Below are 15,495 nucleotides of genomic sequence, written 5' to 3'. Positions count from 1 at the left end.
ACCCTGGGCAGAGGGACCAGTGCAGGGAGATGTCCCCAGCCAAGAGGCCCTGCAGGCCAGACTTGGAGGGAGGTTGTAACCCCTCAGGGGTGGGGGCAATGCTGGGAAGAAGGGTCCTGCCACCTAGAGCCTGAGAGCAAGTGTCCGACCCACAGCATCACTGCAGCATGGTCAGGGCCTGAGAAGGCGCCTTGGATGTGTGAGGAACAGACTGTGAACTTCCCTTACGTTCCAGAGATGCTGGTTGTGACGTCCGCATGCCACAGAGCAGGGTGATGTGTTTTCCTTTAACCTTTCCCATTCTTTCTTTGTTTTTTTTTAATTGATTGCTGTTTAATAAATTTGTATTTGCTTTGAACTGTAATGATCAGTGGGGTCAGGGAAACATCCAGTGCAGAGAGAGTACCCTGGAGTGGGGACACCCTAGCCCTGCCTAAATGACCACAACAAGGTTTGGTGTTGAGCCCCCCAGGAATCCTGGGCCCAGCCTTGTTGGGGTTATGAGGACTCTGCTGCAGAGGAGAGTGGAAGTGGAGCCCTTGAGGTCAGGCAGGCATCTGGGTAAAGGGAGTGGGAGCGAGGACGTGGATCCTTTCACTAGCCCACTTCCACAGGTTAGTGTACAAGCCAGGAAAGTTCCCCACAATAGCAGGACCATTCACCCACTTACAGAAAGGTCCTAGAAGGCCTGGGGACATCACTTTACCTCTCGGCACATACGAACTGTGTGTGCTCACAACCTTAAGAGCACAACAAAATATGCGAGAGGAGTGAGACTTCAGTGTGAGTCTGGGGTGCTTTGCACCTCCTGCGTGGGCCAACAGTGGATTCTTTCAATGCCAAATATTTTTAAATAAAAACAGACTCCCCCATGGCATGGGAAGAAAAGAATCTACAGATTCAAAACTCTCCCCCTGCCAAGTCAAGCACTGCTAGCTGTGCAACAAGTGTGTGGACTTCTCCACCCAAATGGAGAAACGCTCGCTCTGACAAACCCTCTGAATTAGTTGCCTCTAAGTGTGTGCTGCCACCTGAAAAAATCTTATTGTTACAAGTAGGACTGTCACAACCGCCAGTGGGCTTGATCCACAAAGGGAACTTGGGCATTGCAATGATGAGCCTAACTCTAGGCACCCAACTACTCCGATTTAGGTGCCCAGGCTCCCTATATAATGCAGGCAGCGAGTCGGGTGCTTAAGAATGGGAGCCACAAAAGCCAGCATGTTAGGTGGGAAGCTGTCGAAGCTCGCCAATGGAAAATGCCTAAGCCCCAGCCCTCAACAGGAGTTACGCACCTAACTGTGAGCCAGTGGGAGATGCCTGTCTTCGCTTGGGAGTCATAGATGTGAACCCTCTCCTGGAGTTAAGTGCCTAACCCAGGTCATCCCTGCCTCACAAAAAACAAAGGCAGTAGTGGTGCTCCCCAAGAGCCCAGCGGTTAATGCACCCCTATAGGAAGTAGGTGACGGAGGTTCAAATGTGACTTGCATCCACATCCCACAGAGGAGTGCCCTAACCATCTGACTATAGGAGAATCTGTGACAGGTAGGGCTCTTCCAAATTCATGGTCCATTTTGGTCAATTTCTCAGTCATAGGATTTTAAAAATTGTAAATTTCATGATTTCAGCTCTTTAAACCTGAAATTTCACAGTACTGTAATTGTCGGGGTCCTGACCCAAAAAGGAAGTGTGAGGGGTCGCATGGTTATTGCAGGGGAGGTTGCAGCACTGCTACCCTTGCTGCTGCTGCTGGCAGCGCTGCCTTCAGAGCTGGGCAGCTGGAGAGCGGCAGCTGCAGCCCGGGAGCCCAGGTCCAAAGGCAGAACTGCTGCAGGCAGCAGCGCAGAAATAAGGATGGCATGGTGTGGTATTGCCAACAGCCACCGCTGTCCAGCTGCCCAGCTCTGAAGGCTGCGCGGAAGTAAGGGTGGCAATACCATGATCTTCTCCTCCCGCCCCATACCCCAAATAACCTTGTGACCCTCCTGAAAGTCCCTTTTGGGTCAGGACCCCTAATTTGAGAAACACTGGTCTCCCCCCTGAAATCTGTACAATATAGGGTAAAAGCACACCAAAGAGCAGATTTCACAGTGGGAGACCAGATTTCATGGTCCATGCCACATTTTTCATGGCCATGAATTTGGTAGGGCCCTAGTGATAGGTCTCTCTTGGTGAATCTGTTCTGCATTTATGAAAGTGGGTGCCCTAACCACGACACTACAGAGTCCGTCCGTCTGTCTCTCTCTGGCCCAAAGGGAGTTGAAGCAGGCACTTAAAAATCTCTTATTTAACCCTTAGCATAAATAATTCCTAAACGTCCTTCCTCTTTTTACACAATTTTAATGAATAGTGCTTAGTCACTAGCCAAGATTTGGTGTATAGCTCTGGAAACATCATTTCTATTTTAAACCCTCCCCACTTCCTGTATCCCTAGGCTTTCAGATATAAACAGCAAATCAAAAGTGTCATTGGGCCCAAGGAATATAGAAGATTCTCTAGGTTTCACATATGATAAGACAATTTTTGCAAGTGTTTCAAGGGCAAGTCCTTGGAAAATTCCTCCCTTTTAAAATAACACTTTTAAAGATTTGTTATCTGTGACTTTTCTGCTGAGCTGCTATAGTTCAAAACCTTGAAACCCTATATTTCCATTAGAGGCTGATGCAAAAGTTTTCTTTCTGGCTGATATGACTAGTTTATTAAGAGAAAATGGCTTAATATCCTATAGTTAATGATCAAACTCATTAGTGCTCTGTGGGCCCGCATCATAAATTCTTCCCAGGATTTCCAAAGCAAACTTTTTTTCTTGGAGAAAACTGAAAAGTTTATTTAATCAGCAAAAGAATATTAAAACTCTTTAGGATACTTGTAGCCCTATTATCCATCACACCTCAGAGACTCAGTAAGGATCACTACTTGGACATGAGACCTGCACAGAATGCTCTGGTAGCTATAGGGAAGGTGGGAGATGGGGAAGGAAAGGTTTGTGTGCCAAGACTTCCAGTTCTTCCTGTTTATTGCCCATGTTCCTTACATTAGTGTATAAACATCTAAGGTGTTTGGCAGGTTGCCCCATTATTTTCCCACTTGTTTCTCTAATGACTGGATTGCTATTTCCCATGTCCCCCCACCCCCACCTTTCAGCCCTTTGTTGAGAGCACCATTTTTATTTACCAGTGGGCTTTTGTCACTAAGATAGAGGAAAGCTACTAGGAGAATTCCTTAAGGATCAATCTTGGGATTTATCTTATTTCATGTTTTCATTAATGACCTTGGCACAAAGTAGGAGTGTGCTAATGAAATTTGCTGATGATAAAAAGTGGGGAGGCATCGCCAGTACAGGGGTAGATAGGAATCTTATACAGGAAGAACTAAATGTCCTGGAGGACTGGAGTAACAGAAATGGGATGAAATTAAACAGTACAAAGTAAAAGGGTGTGCCTGCTCCTGGAATACTGTGACCAATTCTGGTGTCTCAATTCAAGAAGGATGTTAATAAATTGGAGTGGGTTCAGTGAAGAGCCATAAGAATGACTAAAAGATTAGAAAACCTTCTTTATAGTGATAGATTCAAGGAGCTCAGTCTATGCAGCTTAACAAAGAGAAGTTGAAGAGTGACTTCATTACAGTTAAGAAGTTCCTAAATGGGGAACAAATATTTGATGATGGGCTTTTCAATCTAGCAGAGAAAGGTATAACAATCCAATGGCTGGAAGTGGAAGCTAGATAAATTCAGACTGGAAATGAGGTATACATTTTTAACAGTCAAGGTAATTAATCACTGGAACCATTTATCAAGGGTCATAGTGGATTCTCCATCACTGGCAATTTTTAAATCAAGATGGGTTGTTTTTCTAAAAGATCTACTCTGAGAGTTACTTTGGGGAAGTTCTATGGCCTGTGTGATACAGGAGGTCAGACTAGATGATCACAAAGGCCTCTTCTGACCTTAGAATCTAGGAATAGTTTAGTCTCCTGAGTAGTGTAATTGGTCTAATTCCAGTTGTTGGCTTTAGTGTGCGGAGGCTGAGTGGTGGCCTTTGATATAGAGGAGGTCAGATTAGTTGATCTGGTGGGCCCTTCTGGCCTTGAACTCTGACTCTATGACCCTTCATCATCAGATGTAGCCCATTCTGCCCAGCAATCCTCTTTCATGGAAAAGCATCCCATGGTTGAGGAAGCCATCACCCTCCTGTCGACATCAGCTGTGCACCTGCATGCAGTTTGTTACAACCCCTCATTAAGGAAATAGGGTTTACAGATAAACAAGTTATGGTAGAAAATAGCCTGACTCAATGTCACCAGTTTCTTTGTCACCAGTTTCTTTCCCTAAGGGAAACTGACCTGCAAGGTGCCCAAATTTGCTGTTCAGCAGAAGGGCAACAGTAGGAACATGTCTCTGTTACGTATTCATGTTAGGAACCATTATTTCTTTTTCATACTGCGATCCACTTCCTTATAGTAAAGAGCCTCTTGTGGACACCTCCCCTTCCAAACTCTCCTTCCCTGTCTCAGCTGTAGCCACCACCCCACAGGAGTTAATATTAGAAGGTTAAGGATGAAAAATTATGCACTGTAATGTGAAGGATACAGCTATATCTCAGCTTTTTATTTCCTCTTCCTGGGTACAGGTTTTTACATTAATTAGGCTGGATTTCCCTACAGCCTGTAGAACTGTTTGCTCTACCTTCCCCATATGCATTGCAGCTCAGTTCTGCCCTCCTGATGTGTTTACAACACCTCCAGGTTTGAGATCATCTGTAAATATGACTGCTTGAATTTACACCAAAGAAACTCCTAGCAAATAAAGACATAAAGCAGCTGTGCAGGATGCAGAAAAGGGGGCTTGGGTTTTGGGGTGCGGGCTAATCCAGTTTGTGAAAAATAGCTTCTGAAACCCTTCCAGATCTCTGGACTGAGGACATTGTGTAGCTCTCACCCCTTGTGGAATGGTGTGATAGGTTTGTTTTATAGCAAAGTCACCAATGTATATATTTTTTAAACTGTTGTTTTTATTCTCTCTCCCAGAGCCTGAACATGCTGCCACCACAGCTCCATGCCAGCCCAGAAGATGGGAGAGACAAGGGGGCCACTTCAGAGCTGTCCCCACAGGTGGCCTGGGTTATCAGTATGATGCATTGCTACTTTGTTGGGGAACATCCTTGAAATCTATCACAGTGCTTGATGTGGTGTTATTCCTGGGCTTTATCTATGTGGTTGAGTGTCTTCCAGCAAGGTTTGTTATCACTGGAGCACAGAGAAAGTCCCCCAAGTGAAGGACTCTAGAGTAGCAGTGCAGACATAGTTATCTCAGAGACAACTTCAGGCCTTAACAGGACAAGATTAGTAGATGGGTTTTCCCTTCTGGCTGTTAAACCAGTCTAAAAGCAGGATGTTACACAAGGTCACTTGTCAGTGAAATGGCTCCTCCCAACAACTACATACAACTTTGGAATATGCCAAGTGTAATTTAAAAATAAAAGAGTAATAAGTGATTTGCAATGCCAGATCAGACCCATTGTCTATGAAGTCTAGTGGCCTATGCTTGAAATCTCAAATGATCAATAAAAGTCCCCAATAATGTGCCTGGCCAGTTCTATAATGGTGCAAACTTCCTCCTGAGCAGAGCTGTGATCAGTTTGTGCTGAGGCATCAGATTAAAATTTGCTTCCTCATTTCTTAACATGCACAACTACATAAATGTCTGGTATTAAAATACTTACAGGCTTTTCAGAGGTACTAATCACTGTAGCATCTGAGCACCTCACACTTATTAATGAAATAAGCTTCCCTCCCCCCATCCTCATGCTTGAAGTAAGAAAATAATAATAATGATAATAATTAACGGTATTCCAGTAGCTCCCATAGGCCCTACTCACTGACTGGTTTCCACTGCCCTGGTACTTATATGCTAAATAGTCAAGACAGACAAACAGCTGTAGAAAGTGGCAAGTGAAATATTAAAAGGTGCAAAACTTGGTAGTTGCTAGTCTGTTTTTATATGCTATCCCATATCAAAAATCTACATGAAATAAAGTTATTTAGGTTGACAAGAAAAATACTTGAAAGTTAGGAAATGCCAGAATGAAGAATGTTTGTGCAGCCTTACTTCACTTCCTATGGGTGTAGGCATTATAATACAGTCTTTAATTACATGATCACACACTGCCTCATTCAGTGCATAGGATGAAGGGGGCTCAGAAAATGAATGAGGTAGTTTTCAATATTTCTTTTTACCCTGCCTTTATGCAATGTGTAAGGCCTTATTTACTGCACAACTTCTGAGCCCTCCACTCCATATGGAATTATTAATTGCTTCATGGGCTTGCCTGTGGCACTCATCACCAATGTATTTGAGCCTCACAAACATTAATGAAATTATCTTCACAATTTCCCTATGAGATACCAGAGTTCTATTATTCCCATTTTATAGACAGCAAACTGAGTAAGGTACAGACAAATTAATGTTAAAATTTACAAAAGGCTCCACTAACTTTTGGGCTGTTAGTGATTGCACCCCAACTTGAGGTCTTGGGTTGATTTTTTTCAAAGTATTTTGCATTTTTATAGAATTTCATATGTTTAAAACAAGGTCCAGACATTAACTACTTAATACCAGAACAGCCCTGGCCACTGGGGTGGGGAAAATATTATTAGCCACATTTTATAGATTGGGAAAGTGAGACAGAACGATGAGGTGACTTGACCAGGGCCCCAAGGTGAATCAGTGGCAGAAATGAGACCTTTCTGACTCCAAGGCCTCTGCTCATTAAGGCAGTATAATCTTTAGGAATGTCAGAATGGCTCAGGATCAACTCTGTCCATTGAATTCAGTCTCAGATGCGTGCACTCAGCTCCTCTTCAAATCTGGCCCCAGGAGCTTTACGTTCGGCATCGAGAAAATGAGGATCACAATTGAATCTAAATTAGCTCTTTTATCATACCAGGAAGAGCAGAAGGGGCAAATGGTATGTAGGACCCTTAAACAGAGCCCACCCCACCAGGTACTAGTTTGTGTCCCAACCCTAACCTCACCAGCCTTCCTCTCTGATGTTGACTTCTGGCTCTCTCTCTTCACAGTCTCTCGCACTCAGCCTCAGTGACTTCAATTTCCATCTTGATGACTGTGAGGAATAAAATTGTTCATTTAGAAACAGAACTAAGGGGGCTCTCTGATACCTTACACAATTGTCCTTTAACTTTTAAGCCTGGGTGAGGGTATTGTGATCCTCATCGCGGTTTTGAAGAAGAACCAGCGTTGTGACTTTTTTTAAGGATTTTATTATTAAATTAATAAAAACAATTACAAATCTATTAAGATTTTCCTTAAAACTAGCTATTACAAATTTTGCTAATTATCTTTGAATTAACAATCCAATTATCAAATCAGAGTTGCAACTGGTAGTGAGTTAATGAATCAACAAATTGACTATAATATGGAATGGATTCAACAATTGTCCAAAATCATTAAGTGAACACAATCAAGGTTTGAATCATGAAGTTAGCATAACACATGATCAGTTCTTATACCTAATATCCCTGGAACCTTAAAAGGGCACAATCTACTTCACAGCTCTGAGGCCCTTCAAAGCCTCCCCACTACCAGGCAACTTTCATTGTCATCTCTTCATAGAACATCAGGGTTGGAAGGGACCTCAGGAGGTCATCTAGTCCAACCCCCTGCTCAAAGCAAGACCAATCCCCAACTAAATCATCCCAGCCAGGGCTTTGTCAAGCCTGACCTTAAAAACTTCTAAGGAAGGAGATTCCACCACCTCCCTAGGTAACGCATTCCAGTGTTTCACCACCCTCCAAGTGAAAAAGTTTTTCCTAATATCCAACCTAAACCTCCCCCACTGCAACTTGAGACCATTACTCCTTGTTCTGTCATCAGCTACCACTGAGAACAGTCTAGATCCATCCTCTTTTGAACCCCCTTTCAGGTAGTTGAAAGCAGCTATCAAATCCCCCCTCATTCTTTTCTTCCGCAGACTAATTTCTTCACTGTGATGCTAGGTGACTGTTTCTAACTTTCTAAAACTTTCCCTTTTTTGGCAAAGCAGTTTCTGTAACACTCATTTATGACCCAGATTATAAAAAAATGTTTACTTAAGTCATTTTGGGTTAATCTAAATATGCACATGCTGGTTTTTTTTTTTTTTTTTTTTGACACTCAAACTCTTATTCACCCCTGAAAAGGTGTAGGAAAAAAATCAATAATATAATGGACATCTCCACCTAAAAAAAGATACAGTTAAAGAGAAATTTAGCTCTTCAGTTTGCATGCTCTTTAGCTTTAAGGCCAGGAATGCAGGTGATGTTGTTTGGTCAGTACCACATGCCAGCTGGCTTCCTTGGGCTCTTGGCAAAACAGGCTGACATGACCTGTGGATCCTTGATCTCCTCCTTCCTTCCTTCAGCCAACCTCAGGATGAGAGGGAGCAAAGTCGTCTTTTGTTATGGTGGCCCAAGGATCATAGCTTCCTCCATGTTTACCTGAGTCTTCAAGGTTATAAGTTCTGGCTTTGTCTGCCCCTTGGCACCTCTCTGGAGATTTTCCAAGCAAATCAATGGATTACAAACCTGATATTTTGAAAACGTAGTTTTCAAAAAATCAGAGTTAAGGGGTGGGCAATTTGACCATTCAATGATCTAGAAACGGTCTGGTCTCCTTACTGGCAGTCCAGTGATACTATACATCACCAAGCAGATTTGTCCTTCCATAGATATAAAAAGAAAAGGAGATGACTCCACAAATGCAGTTTTCACCCACCCAGGGTGTTAGCCCTGAGTATCAATGATCAAGTTCCTTTAGGCCCCTCCAGAGTCTGTGCATGATACGTGACTTAGTGGCTATCACTGCTATTCTTCACTCCCTTCCAGCTGCACATATTTTCACTGTCAGTGCTTTTGAAAAACATCCCAAGACTTATTGCAACATTGAAGTGTTATAATTTTAGCTGAATGAAAAGTCACTGCCTGGTAACAGAGTTGACTCGTAGCCTATTAATATACAGCTTACTCAAGCAGAAAAATTAAAAGTTTCCAAAAAAGAAGAAAATAGCAGTTACTTAAAATAAGCATTGTGGACCCCATCACACTGTGCACCACAAGGTCCATAGTGCACTTTGATCTAGTGCTCAAAGCACACTACAGAACTTTTAATGTGTTGCAGCCATGTCCACATGGCCATTTAGTGCGCAGCAGGATGGTGCACTGTAGATTCACACCCCAGCTTGCTGCACACTAAAGCCCCATAAGTCCCCAAGTGAATTCCACACCACAATCTCAGCCGACTTTTTGCCACCTTTGATTCAATCCTCCACCCTCCTCTTTTCTCTCTGCACAGGAACTTGCAGATTTCTTCCAAGAGAAGAACTGACAAAATCTTCCCATCAGTTCATCTTCCCTTCCCTCTTTCCACCTGCAATGCTCTCCTTCTTCTTTTTCCCAACACAGATGCAGAAGTTTCTTATCCACTCACCTCGTCTGACCCTTCCACTTGCTCCAGTGACCCCATCCCATCTCTGGGCATGCCCACTCTTATCCCCTCCCTTACTCTGGTTCTTATAACCTCTCACTCTCCCCTTGCTATTTTCCCTTGTACTATAAATATGCTTTAGTCTCTCCCATATTAAAAAAAAATCCATGACTTCACTTGCTTCTCTAGCTATCACCCCATCTCCCCTCTGCCCTTTCATAGAATCATAGAATCATAGAATATCAGGGTTGGAAGGGACCTCAGGAGGTCATCTAGTCCAACCCCCTGCTCAAAGCAGGACCAATCCCCAATTAAATCATCCCAGCCAGGGGGCTTTGTCAAGCCTGACCTTAAAAACTTCTAAGGACGGAGATTCTACCACCTCCCTAGGTAACGCATTCCAGTGTTTCACCACCCTCCTAGTGAAAAAGTTTTTCCTAATATCCAACCTAAACCTCCCCCACTGCAACTTGAGACCATTACTCCTTGTCCTGTCCTCTTCTACCACTGAGAATAGTCTAGAACCATCTTCTCTGGAACCACCTCTCAGGTAGTTGAAAGCAGCTATCAAATCCCCCCTCATTCTTCTTTTCCTCAGACTAAACAATCCCAGTTCCCTCAGCCTCTTCTCATAAGTCATGTGTTCCAACCCCCTAATCATTTTTGTTGCCCTTCGCTGGACTCTCTCCAATTTATCCACATCCTTCTTGTAGTGTGGGGCCCAAAACTGGACACAGTACTCCAGATGAGGCCTCACCAATGTCGAATAGAGGGGAACGATCACGTCCCTCGATCTGCTCGCTATGCCCCTACTTATACATCCCAAAATGCCATTGGCCTTCTTGGCAACAAGGGCACACTGCTGACTCATATCCAGCTTCTCGTCCACTGTCACCCCTAGGTCCTTTTCCGCAGAACTGCTGCCTAGCCATTCGGTCCCTAGTCTGTAGCTGTGCATTGGGTTCTTCCGTCCTAAGTGCAGGACCCTGCACTTATCCTTACTGAACCTCATCAGATTTCTTTTGGCCCAATCCTCCAATTTGTCTAGGTCCCTCTGTATCCTATCCCTGCCCTCCAGCGTATCTACCACTCCTCCCAGTTTAGTATCATCCGCAAATTTGCTGAGAGTGCAATCCACACCATCCTCCAGATCATTTATGAAGGTATTGAACAAAACCGGCCCCAAGACCGACCCCTGGAGCACTCCACTTGACACCGGCTGCCAACTAAACATGGAGCCATTGATCACTACCCGTTGAGCCCGACAATCTAGCCAACTTTCTACCCACCTTATAGTGCATTCATCCAGCCCATACTTCATCTGTATGTTCATTGAATGAATTGTTTACAGTTATGTCTGGTTCTCAGAAGCAGTTCTACCCTAGACCAGGGGTGGGCAAACCTTTTGGCCCGAGGGCCACATCGGGGTTGTGAAATGGTATGGAGGGCTGGGTAGGGAAGGCTGTGCCTCCCCAAATAGTCTGGCCTCTGCCCCCTATCTGCCCCCTGACTGCCCCCCTCAGTTCTCCCAACCCATCCAACCCACCCTGCTCCCTGTCCTCTGACTGCCCCGCCCCCTATCCACACCCCCGCCCCCTGACAGGCCCCCTGGGACCCCCGACCCATCCATCTCTCCCCCACTCCTTGTCCCCAGACTGCCCCTTTCCAGGACCCCTGTCCCTAACTGCCCCTCCGGGATCCTACCTCCTATCCACCCTCCGCTGCTCCCTGTCCCCCCCCAAACCTTGGGACCCCAACCCCTATCCAACCCCCCCACTCCCTGTCTCCTGACTGACCCCCCCAAACCTCCACCCCATCCAACTGCCCCCCTGTCCCCTGACTGCCGCCCAGAACCTCCTACCCTCCCCCCACCCCCTTACCCTTAACAGGCTGCTCAGAGCAGCAGGACAGGCTTATCTGAAAGCCTGGGAGGTGGGCGGGTACAAGTTGCGCTGCCCACGCGGTGGCGTAACTGCAGAGGAGAGGGAACAGCGGGGGAGGGGCCGTGGCTAGCCTCCCCGGAGGGGAGCTCAGGGGCCGGGCAGGACGGTCTGGTGGGCCATAGTTTGCCCACCCCTGACCTAGCATGTTGAGGATTCTGGACACTAATGTACCATAAATAATAATTACATGCCGAAAACCTACTTTATAAATAATATTAAGTTTGCAAAAATCAAGCACTCAAAAGTTAGGAAATGCCAGAATTAAGACTGACTGCATAATTTAAATTTGGCCCCCTTGGGCACATGCATTATGATACAGTCTTTAATTACGTGATCACATACTGTACTATTATTTCCACAGGCAAAAATGCCTCACTCAGTGCACAGGATGGATGGTGTAGAGGCAAACACATGCAGGCAAGGAAAGGATGGGCTCGTAGTTAAGACAGCTGCCCAGATATGGATTTTTATCCCTGGCCAGCTGGCAGACTTCCGCTATAATTCTGTGCAAATAGACTTAAACGAAAAGTTTTGCAGGTGGCCAATAATTGTGTCTCTCTTATTTTCTGCAAGCCTAACTTGAGATACCTGGGGCGTGATTTTCAAACTCCTGAACATTCCTGACTGTAACTGATGTTAACGAAAGTAGTGGATGCTCAATCTTTTTGGCAGTAAGGTTGTGTGCTCTGGTGGAATGATCACGGATTTCTAGGCCTTGCCAAAGTTTCAATGTGTTGTCTTAGTTTGTTTGTTTCTGTTCTCCCATGTGTAAAGTGGAAGTGATGATATTTTCTTCTCTTACAGGGAAATTAATGTTTTCAAAACATTCCAATACTACGATGGTGAGGGCCACAGAAAAGTCCATGAGGAAATAAATAATTGTGTGTCCAGTTCAGGGTTTGGACGGTGTGCAGTAAACAAGGCCTGGGGCCACACATTGACCAGAAATCACAAAAAAAGTACTGAGCAGCTGTCTCATTCCCTCAGCATCACCCATGCTGTGCACTGAATGAGACATGGATCCTGTGGAAAAAACCATACAGTCTGTGATGAGGTAGTTAAATCTATGAGAATGCATACGCACAAGGGGGTCAAATTAAGGTGGCATGGACATCCTTAATTCTGGCATTTCCTAACGTTCAAGCGCTTGACTTCGCAAACTACATAATTTACATGGCTCTGCTTCAGCTCCTACGTGCTCCAATGGGTGCTGCAGGGGCAGTGCCTGCGGATGGGGCAGCGTGCAGAACTTCCTGGCCGCACCTCCGCATAGGAGCCAGAGAAGGGACATGCCACTGCTTCCGGGAGCCACTTGAGTTAAGTGCCGCTTGGAGCCTGCACCCCCTGAGCCTCTTCTCACTCCCCAACCCCCTGCCCCAGCCCTAATCCCCCTCCTGCTCATGTACTTGGTAGTATAAATACTATGTACTTGGTAGTATATTTAGAGATGCATGTGTCTTATTAACTCTGTTTTTCCTAGAGCTCCAGGAAGAAATCCCAGCCAATGTTTCACCCTAGCTGAGATTTGGGGGGCGTGTCATAAATATAAAGGGAAGGGTAAACCCCTTTGAAATCCTTCCTGGCCAGGGGAAAGCTCCTCTCACCTGTAAAGGGTTAAGAAGCTAAAGGTAACCTCGCTGGCACCTGACCAAAATGACCAATGAGGAGACAAGATACTTTCAAAAGCTGGGAGGAGGGAGAGAAACAAAGGGTCTGTGTGTCTGTCTATATGCTGGTCTTTACCAGGGATAGACCAGGAATGGAGTCTTAGAACTTTTAGTAAGTAATCTAGCTAGGTATCTGTTAGATTATGATTTCTTTAAATGGCTGAGAAAAGAATTGTGCTGAATAGAATAACTATTTCTGTCTGTGTATCTTTTTTGTAACTTAAAGTTTTGCCTAGAGGGGTTCTCTATGTTTTTGAATCTAATTACCCTGTAAGATATCTACCATCCTCATTTTACAGGGGGGGATTTCTTCATTTCTATTTACTTCTATTTTTATTAAAAGTCTTCTTGTAAGAAAACTGAATGCTTTTTCATTGTTCTCAGATCCAAGGGTTTGGGTCGGTGGTCACCTATGCAAATTGGTGAGGCTTTTTATCCAACATTTCCCAGGAAAGGGGGGCGGGTGCAAGTGTTGGGAGGATTGTTCATTGTTCTTAAGATCCAAGGGTCTGGGTCTGTAGTCACCTAGGCAAATTGGTGAGGCTTTTTACCAAACCTTGTCCAGGAAGTGGGGTGCAAGGTTTTGGGAAGTATTTTGGGGGGAAGGATGCGTCCAAACAGCTCTTCCCCAGTAACCAGTATTAGTTTGGTGGTGGTAGCAGCCAGTCCAAGGACAACGGGTGGAATATTTTGTACCTTGGGGAAGTTTTGACCTAAGCTGGTAAAGATAAGCTTAGGAGGTTTTTCATGCAGGTCCCCACATCTGTACCCTAGAGTTCAGAGTGGGGGAGGAACCTTGACAGAAGTCAAGTCAGCAGGCTGTAAATTGGCCATGTCACAGCCTCAGTTTGACCAAGGCAGGAGAGGAGGGGGTTTTGGGTGCCACAGAAAGGGCAGCTTGACCCTGCATTCTTCCTGATAAGGATTGTGTTGAAGTTGCTGATACGTGCATTTTAGAAGGGCAGGATGTGCCCCAGGAATGTCTGTTGGGGCTTCAAGGCTGCAAACTCTGGAAAAACCCACACCTGGTTAATCAATAATCAGAAGAAAGCCTCTTGCTTGACCATTGAAACTGCTTGTTTAACAAGTTTTCTTTAAGGGACATGTCATTCTATTACTAATGTATCAATAAGGGGGGAAAGCTTGAAGTAGGGAGGACTCTTTGGGACTGGACTCTCCCTCTGGATGCATCTTGTGTTCCCCACTGGCAGATGGGCTGCTGCTGTGCCACTTGAGAGCCACACTCAGCTTCGGTAATTATCACGGGTTGGGGGTGTTTTACTAACCTGATGAGGACGTGTGTGTAAGTGCTTGAGACTAAGTAAAGTTTAGCTTTAAGTGAAAGCACTCTTGTGTTGTCCTGTCTGTGCCAGCCATCTATCGGTTGGACGGCCATGCCTCCCCTGATTTATTTCCTGACACCACCTTGCATAGAGTAAAAGTTACTGACAGCTTTGGGTTGAAAGAACCCCGGGTAACAACACCACACATAGATGTGCTGTTCAGTCGCCATACATTTGAATACTTCGGTGACAAACACACCTGGTTTCCCACCAGCAGCTTGGAATAACACCTCTCTTTGCCAGTTGGGCACCACAAGAACTGTTATGGCCTCCAGAATGTCCAAGGCCTGAAGCGATAGAAAAGGCTTATGCAGCATGGCGACCAACCTCCCCCAAAACTCCATTTTGTTGATTTTTTTATTAAAGTTGTGATTTTTAACATACCATTCTCTCAGCATCTTTAATCTGGCTGTTTCCAGTGAGCCTCTGTGGTCTAAAGCAGCCCTCTGCCAATACACTGAAGTTCAGGTTCCAAAAGTAACGTTTTCTGCCCTGGAAAGTCCAAAACAATTGTTTCTGTGCTCGTGCACTGACACATTTGAGACAGTAACCCTCAGTGTCTTCTCCTATTGAAGGCCCCTCGACCTCTACAGGCTTCAGAACCTCCACAGCTCGCCCTCACGGCAGAGGGCTCATCGTACCTTCACCGACCATTCCAAGAGGAAGGATTTCTGGGATGAACTTGTGATTGAAGTTCTGGACAGGACTCAACAACCAGGTCGAGTACCAAAGGCAAAGGGACTGGTGACAAGAGGAAAGACACGTAGGAGGCAAGTGGAAAAGACTGAGGCTAGCTTTGTGCCTTGAGGACAGGGTAGTGATGCAGGAGCAGGCCCTCACTTTACAGTTCCTTGAACAGATACAATGGTTAAGGGAGGAAGATCGAGCACAACAGAGAAAGAGCTGGCTGAGCAGTTGCTGTCTCTACTATCTGCAAGAGTCCTGGCTCCTGCTGCACCCACACCATGGCCTGTGTTCCCTCTGCAGTACCCTGGCCTGCATTCCAGGAGCAGCTTGGACAACTCTATGGTTGGGTGGGTGGCCCATGCAATCAGGCCCTA

Source organism: Lepidochelys olivacea (genome assembly GCF_965140295.1).
Source record: "Lepidochelys olivacea isolate rLepOli2 genome assembly, chromosome: 1".
Taxonomy (NCBI): Eukaryota; Metazoa; Chordata; order Testudines; family Cheloniidae; genus Lepidochelys; species Lepidochelys olivacea.
The sequence above is the reverse complement of the archived record's forward strand: the minus strand, read 5'-3'. Positions refer to the sequence as shown.